The 7684-nt window shown below is 42.1% G+C and overlaps 1 pseudogene; it reads right to left on the bottom strand.

Moving 5' to 3' along the window:
• Positions 1-1134: 1134 nt before the first annotated feature.
• Positions 1135-7363, bottom strand: LOC132223460 (polyadenylate-binding protein 2-like; annotated as a pseudogene).
• Positions 7364-7684: the final 321 nt, after the last annotated feature.

Genomic DNA, 7684 nt, shown 5'->3' with positions numbered 1-7684 from the left:
ATGTATACATTAAAAAATAAATGCATTTTTCATCATCATATACTGTGGTTTTGTTGCTTGAATGAATTTTATTATTTCTTCAAGGTTCTTCACATATGTACACCTTAAGAGATATCAAGTAGGCGTAACATGTTCTCAAAAAATTAGGGTTGGCACGCAGAAGAATTTTGAGTCAGAGATTTTGCTGGTTTTGGCACGCACTCACAAAAAGGTTGCCCACCTCTGTCCTAGGTTCTGTCTTTGGTCCTCTTTCCTTCTATTAAGAATAGCTCTGTGGTCAGGGTTGGTCTGTATGGAGATTACAAGACTAATTCTGAATTGAAGGGCTGCAACTACAGTTATTAAGATTTTCTGCCTATTTCAGGGGATAATGTGTTCCTTCTCCAGTTCAATACCATTCTTTTCACCTGCTCTTTTCTTAACAATTATTTGCTCTTCCCTTATACTCTGCCACATTTATAACCACAACAAAATATCTGTTTTGTTTTGGTAGAAACAACCCAAAATCTTTTTACACAGTGTCCCCTCAGCTATTCCTTCATTAGCCAAACCTCTTGAAATAATGGTCTATACTTAATGTTCTATTTTCTTCCATTTCCTTTCACCCCAATGCCAAACTCAATGGACACCCTTTCATGTTTATTTTCAGTAACTCTGCCCTGCAGCATTTAAAAAAATACATTTTAATTGATTTTTAGAGAGAAGAAGGAAGAGGGATAGAGACATAGAAGCATCAGTTAGATAGGAACATCATTGGCTCAATGTATAGAGTGCCCCACACTGAGGATCGAGCCTGCAACCCTGAGTATGTGTCCTGAGAGGGAATCCAACTGGTTACCTCTTGGTTCCTGGACCTCTTGGTTCCTGGGTGGATGCTTAACTACTGAGCCACACAGGCCCTGCGTGCCCTACAGCATTTTTTTATTTTTTATTTTTTTGTTAATCCTCACCTGAGGATATTTTTCCATTGATTTTTAGGGAGAGTGGACGAGAGAGAGGGAAAGACAGGGAGAAACATCGGTGTGAGAGAAACACATTGATTGCTGCCTGCACAAGCCCTGACCAGGGCTTGGGCCTGGGAGGAGCCTGCAACCAAGGTACCAGGCCAATGCTCTATCCACTGAGCCAAACCAGCTAGGGTGCCATACAGCATTTAACACTGTTCAACCACTCATCTTCTTGGAACTCTTGTTCCTGGTTTTTCTGCTCTTGATTCTCCTGCTCCTCTTCCTGAAGAAGTACATTTGAGAGTAGTTATATTTTGGGTTAATGCTCAGCTTAAATCACCTTATTGCAATACTTTCTAACCTATAATCTCCCAAGAAGGGAAGATAGAGCCCCAGGACACAGCCAATAGAAGAACCAGGGATAGATATATAACTGGAGGCAGATGCCTGACCTGAGGGAGTACATTCTCTTTTCCAGGGATGTAGCACCACAGAGGAAGGTGACTGTACGGAATCAGGCTGAGAGGTCACATAGATTCAGAGGCTGGAGCTACAGTTTTGGCCACATGGGAGTGGATAGTGACTAGAAGACACTACGGGGCAGAGAAGAGGGTGGGAGAAAGAAAGCCAACACTCCCAAAGAAGCAAGGAAGAGATCTTGAGCCAGAGAAAAATGTGGAATAGCAGAAGGAGAGGGATAGAGGGAAAAAGTTGTGAGAGGAATAAGAAGGAGAGAGGGGAGTGATGAGAGAGCACAAAGGAGGACACCTAGACAACTTTCTAGTTCCTGTGAGGTGCTGCTGAGCTTACTGCAGTAAATTTCTATGTGAGTCTCCTGTATCCTTGTAATAACTCTCTCTTTTTAGTAGATTATTGTTTCTTTAAAGGTAACATTTCCCCTAAGATACTTCTTCTTCCACCAACTCCTCAAACTCTACCTGAGTGATCTCATCCACATTTTTTTACAGTTTATCGTATTTTTATTTCTATCATACAGCATATAGCTTTTAAAAAATATACATCTATTTATTCATTTCAGAGAGGAAATGAGAGGGAGAAAGAGACAGAAACATCAATGATGAGAGAGACTTATCGATCGGCTGCCTCTGGCAGGCCCCACACTGAAGATTGAGCCCGCAACCCTGGCATGTGCCCTTGACTGGAATCGAACTCAGGACTCTTCAGTCTGCAGGTAGACGCTCTATCTACTGAGCCACATTGGCTAAGGTTAGCATATAGCTTTTTTGAAAGACTACCAAGGGCTTTAACAATAAGCAGAAGCCCCTCTGCCTACTTCTTTCCTGCTTCCCAGAAGCAATCACTCTTTGAAGTGCTCCTTATGGCACTTGCCTCAGTCATGTAAAATAATATGATTATCCTATTTATTTTATTACTATGGTAATATACATAGCACAAAATTTACCATTTTAACCATTTTTAAGTGTACAGTTCAGTGGCATTAAGCACATTCACATATACAACTATATCACCACTATCCATCTCCAGAAATTTTTCTTTATCTCAAATTGAAACTCTATAACTCTATACCTATTAAACAATAACTTCCCATTCCCTTTCCCTCCAGCCCTGGTGACCACTGTTATAGTTCTAGTCGTTATGAATATTTCTCTTCTAGGTAAGTCATATAAATGGAATAATATAATATTTGTTCTTTGATGTCTGCCTTATTTCACTTAGCATAATGTCTTCCCAGTTTATCCATGTGATAACATATTTGAGAATGTTATTCCTTTTTAAGGATGAATAACATTATATGTATATATAATAGAGCATATATTAGTATACACACTATATTTTATTCATTCATTCATTAGTTGATGGACATTTTGAGTTTTCCCACCTTTTAGCTATTATGAACATGCTTCTCTGAACACAAATGATCACTGCATTCACTTCTTTTAGGTATATACCCAGAAATGGAGTTTATGGATCATATGGTAATTCTATGTTTGCTTTTTTGAGGAACCACCATGCTGTTTCCATGTTCTAATAGTTCTTGACAAATACTTTTTTAATAAATGGAGAGTAGAAATCCAGGTGGTCTCTCACTTTATTTATTTATTTTTAATTACATTTTATTTATTTATTTATTTATTTATTTATTTATTTATTTAATTCTCACCCAAGGATATTTTTCCATTGAGCTTTTAGAGGAGTGGTTCTCAACCTTCCTAATGCAGTTCCTCATGTTGTGGTAACCCCCAATTTCATTGTTACAAATTGAACGTAATTAAAACATAGTGATTAATCACAAAAACAATATGTACTTATATATGTGTTTTCCGATGGTCTTAGATGACCCCTGTGAAAGGGTCATTCACCCCCAAAGAGGTCGCGACCCACAGGTTGAGAACTGCTGTTTTAAAGAGAGTGGAAGAGAGAGTGGAAGAGAGACGGAAAGACAGAGAGAAGCATCAATATGAGGGAAACATTGGGCCCGCACTAGAGAGGAGCCTGTAACCAAGGTACGTGCCCTTGACTGGAATCCAACACGGGACCCTTTGGTCCACAGGCCGACGCCCTTTCCACTGAGCCAAACCAGATAGGGCTTGACAAACACTTTTAAAATATCATCTACTGATTTTATAATATGGTAGCTAAGAATTCATCCACTCTTAAAAGTATTCTCTAGCTCCTGTATGCTAATGATTTCCCATCTGTATTTCTAGTCCTGACTTCCCCTTGAGCTACAGCTTTGTATTATGCAAATGCTTGCTGAATATCTCCATGTAGATGTTAATCTCAGAGTACCCAAAAATGGGTACCCACACCCAAACTTTCTCTTCCTCTGGTTATTACACTGACCCCTATGTCAGTGAGTGTCATCAATGTCTACCCAGTCACTAAAACAATAAGCCTGGAAGTTATAAGAAAGTGCTCTGGGATCTTACCATCCAATGGATCACCAAGAAGTGTTGATTTTACCTCTTAAGTATTTCTTAATTTCATCCTCTTTTCTTCTTACTCACTGTCACTGACCTAGTTCACGTCTTTGTCATCTATTAATTAAACCATTTGCAGCAGTAGTCTCCTATTTTGTCTCCCTGCCTCCATATTTTCCCTCCTTCAACCCTATTACCAACTGAGTTAAGCCAGTTTATCCTCTTATATTGTCAGGAATTTTTCTTTTTTAAAAAAAATATTTTTATTGATTTCAGAGAGGAAGGGAGAGGGAGAGATAGAAACATCAATGATAAGAATCATTGATGCCCCCTACTGGGGAATGAGCCGGCAACCCTTGACCGGAATCGAACCCGGGACCTTTTAGTCCACAGGCCAACACTCTATCCACTGAGCCAAACTGGCTAGGCTGTCAGGTATTTTTCAATGACTATCAGTAGCTTCCAATGACTAGAGATAACTGTGGGTTGAAGGCTTCATCCTCGACAATCTCCCTACCAGGTGGTATGTTCCAATGAAAACAGGACTTTAATTCAATCCTGCCAAGCATACACTTAGTAGCAGTTAGACATAGACCTGTAACCTGTCCTCATAAGATTAAGCCCCATGCTGGAAAGGTTCACTTGAAGTACACTTAGCAACTCTCCAGTAGTAGCATTTTAGCTAAATTTATGTTCATATTAGGCAACAGAATCATCCATTAAGTGTCAGGATTCAGGACCTAATGGATTCCTAGACCTAGAATGCCACTCTGGAATCCCCAGTTTCTTAAGACCCATTCATGCAAGGGCAAATAAAAGTATGGGTCCACAATCTAGAGCACCATTTATTTCACCAATGAATGTTTATTCCTAGCATCCATTGTATATTTTTATTTTCAAAAACAACTTTATTTATGACACATATTTTTAAAACCTCCCATCCCCTGGAAATTAGCTGGGGGGGAAAATCCACCTCCACCTCTTTGTGCCCACTTCCTCTCATCCCCTTCAAATAAAGGAGAAAAGGGCAAAGGGGAAAAACAAAAAATTGAAAAAACAACCCCCTTAAACATGTTAGTACATCTCCCCAGGGGGGAAGGGGAATTTACATTGGACCTTCAGGGAGTGGAACAGAGTTCTTCTATCTACAGAAACCTACCAAAAAAGACACTCAGAGCAAACAAAAAAAGAAACACAAAAGTAAACAAAATGGATCGCCAGGCAATCTGGAGGGGCCAAGAGTTAGAAAAGAGGATAAGAACAGGCAGGAGGGGGCTGTGAACATTAGGAAGAAGATGGAGGGAAGATAACAAGCAGAACAATTTGGTTTCCTTGTACAAAAAAAAAAAAACCCTCCTACCATCCATGTCCATTTACACTTGAGCAGCCCCCAAGGGGGTGAAGTTAGGGAAACAGGGAGCAGCTTGCTTAGTTAAGATGTATCCATGGAAAATCCCCAGAGTGAATGAGTAACTCCATGCCCTACTCCCTGTACCTTACCCTACTCCCCAAAGCAGGTCCCTCTTAATCAATTAGTTGTGGGATTCTCCCCCCTTCTATAGGATATCTTTTTTAAAATATATTTTTTTCCCATCAAGGTCATCTTCTGTTTTTCTTTTCTTTTCTTTCTTTTTTTTTTATTGCTTAAAGTATTACAAAGGGTATTACATATGTGTCCTTATTTTTTCCCCCGCCCTTGACAATCCCCTGGCCTCCCCTACCCCCCAGTGTCTTATGTACATTGGTTATGCTTATATGCATGCATACAAGTCCTTCGGTTGATCTCTTACCCCGCCTCCCGCCCCCCAACGCTCCCTGGCCTTCCCGCTGCAGTTTGACAGTCTGTTTGAGGCAGCTCTGCCTCTGTATCTATTATTGTTCAAAAGTTTATAATGGTCTTTATTTTTTTTAAATATATTTTATTGATTTTTTACAGAGAGGAAGGGAGAGAGATAGAGAGTTAGAAACATCGATGAGAGAGAAACATCGATCAGCTGCCTCCTGCACATCCCCTACTGGGGATGTGCCCGCAGCCCAAGTACATGCCCTTGACCGGAATCGAACCTGGGACCTTTCAGTCCGCAAGCCGACGCTCTATCCACTGAGCCAAACCGGTTTCGGCTATAATGGTCTTTATTATCCATGAATGAGATTTTGCCAGTCTGCCGGCTACTTGGTGCCAGGGGCCAGAGCGCGCGCAGAAACTCCGCGCAGATCTTTTCTTTTTTTAAGTTTCCCCTTCTTTTCTCTTTTTTTTCCTCTCGTCTCTTACATACACTTTTATTTTTAGTAAGGGGAATACCATGAAGTCGCTCTAAGCCAGCTTCTGTAGTTCTGACCCCAGGGTCTGCTCTTAAAACCAGTGCAGTCTCTAGAGCTGGAACTGTTGTACCTGGTGGTCCAGGCATGGTATGGAGCTCCTGAGAAACACTGGTCTCTTGCTTCATTTTTTTAAAATATATTTTATTGATTTTTTCACAGAGAGGAAGGGAGAGGGATAGAGAGCCAGAAACATCGATCAGCTGCCTCTTGCATACCCCCGACTGGGGATGTGCCCGCAACCAAGGTACATGCCCTTGGCCGGAATCGAACCTGAGACCCTTCAGTCCGCAGGCCGACGCTCCATCCACTGAACCAAACCGGTCAGGGCTCTTGCTTCATTTTGGATCACCTTGATGTGTCTTCCTCTAAATAGGGACTCATCTAAGGTCAGGGAAATCCTCACTGACTTTTTGTTTGAGAGGTCTATATATGCAAACCCTTTCGGATAGCCAGTAAATTTGTCACAGGGTATGGTACCATGGTGACTGAACCACAGGCATGAAAGTGTGCTTCTAGCTCTTCTGCTGTTGCAGTAGAGTCCACATTGCCAACATAGATGGAACAGCATCAGCCTCCATCTTCCCCTCAATAGACATGATCGCTGGGCCAGCATTGCCTGGAGGTGGACTCATATTCATCTGCTTCTCCACCTTGTTCTGTAGTTCCTTTAACTGGTCATCTGCTTCCTCCATCTTCCTGACTGAAAGCTTTGATCACTTTCAGCTTCCGATCCTCAGGTTCACAACGGCGCCATCCCCAGGTCACCCTCAACCAGTCCCGGCTCCTCCTTCTCCTCCTGGCTGCCAGGGGCTCTTGAGCCATGTCCAGGGCCCAGAGCTGGAGTTGGGGATCAGGGCTCAGGCTGCTCCTCTTTTGGCTCTGTCTCTGGCTGGGGCTCCAGCAGCAGCTCCTTGGTTTCAGTTCCTCAGACTCCAGGCTGTTCCATAATCCCCTGCGACCCCCTGGACCTCCTCCCAGGCCTTCCCACCAGCCTGAGAAACAGATGGAAATAACTACTTGTAGACCAGAGCCGCAGCTACCAGCTTCCCTTATATTAATGAGATTTAGGTAAATTGGGCAAAGCTTTCCAGTATCTGCCTCTAGAGTGTTATGGAGTGTGTATTTATAATTACAGTCTTTCAGATGCACATTAAGCACAGTTGGAGTGTATTTCTCATTGGGAGACTTCATATATGAACTGTCCCTAGGGAATGTGTGTGTGTGTGTGTGTGTGTTTGTGTGTGTGTGTGTGTGTGTATCTCACACTGTCCATGTTGAGTATTTTTAAATATATTTTTATTGATTTCATAGACGAAGGGAGAGGGAGAGAGAGATAGAAACATCAATGATGAGAGAGAATCATTGATCAGCTGCCTCCTGCACACCCTCCACTGGGGACTGAGCCCTCAACCCGGGCATGTGCCCTTGACCGGAATTGAAACTGGGACCTTCAGTCCACAGGCCAACGCTCTATCCACTGAGCCAAACCAGCTAGGGCCGTGTTGAGTTATT

Source organism: Myotis daubentonii, chromosome X (assembly GCF_963259705.1).
Source record: "Myotis daubentonii chromosome X, mMyoDau2.1, whole genome shotgun sequence".
Taxonomy (NCBI): Eukaryota; Metazoa; Chordata; class Mammalia; order Chiroptera; family Vespertilionidae; genus Myotis; species Myotis daubentonii.
This window is presented reverse-complemented; position numbering and strand designations above follow the sequence as displayed.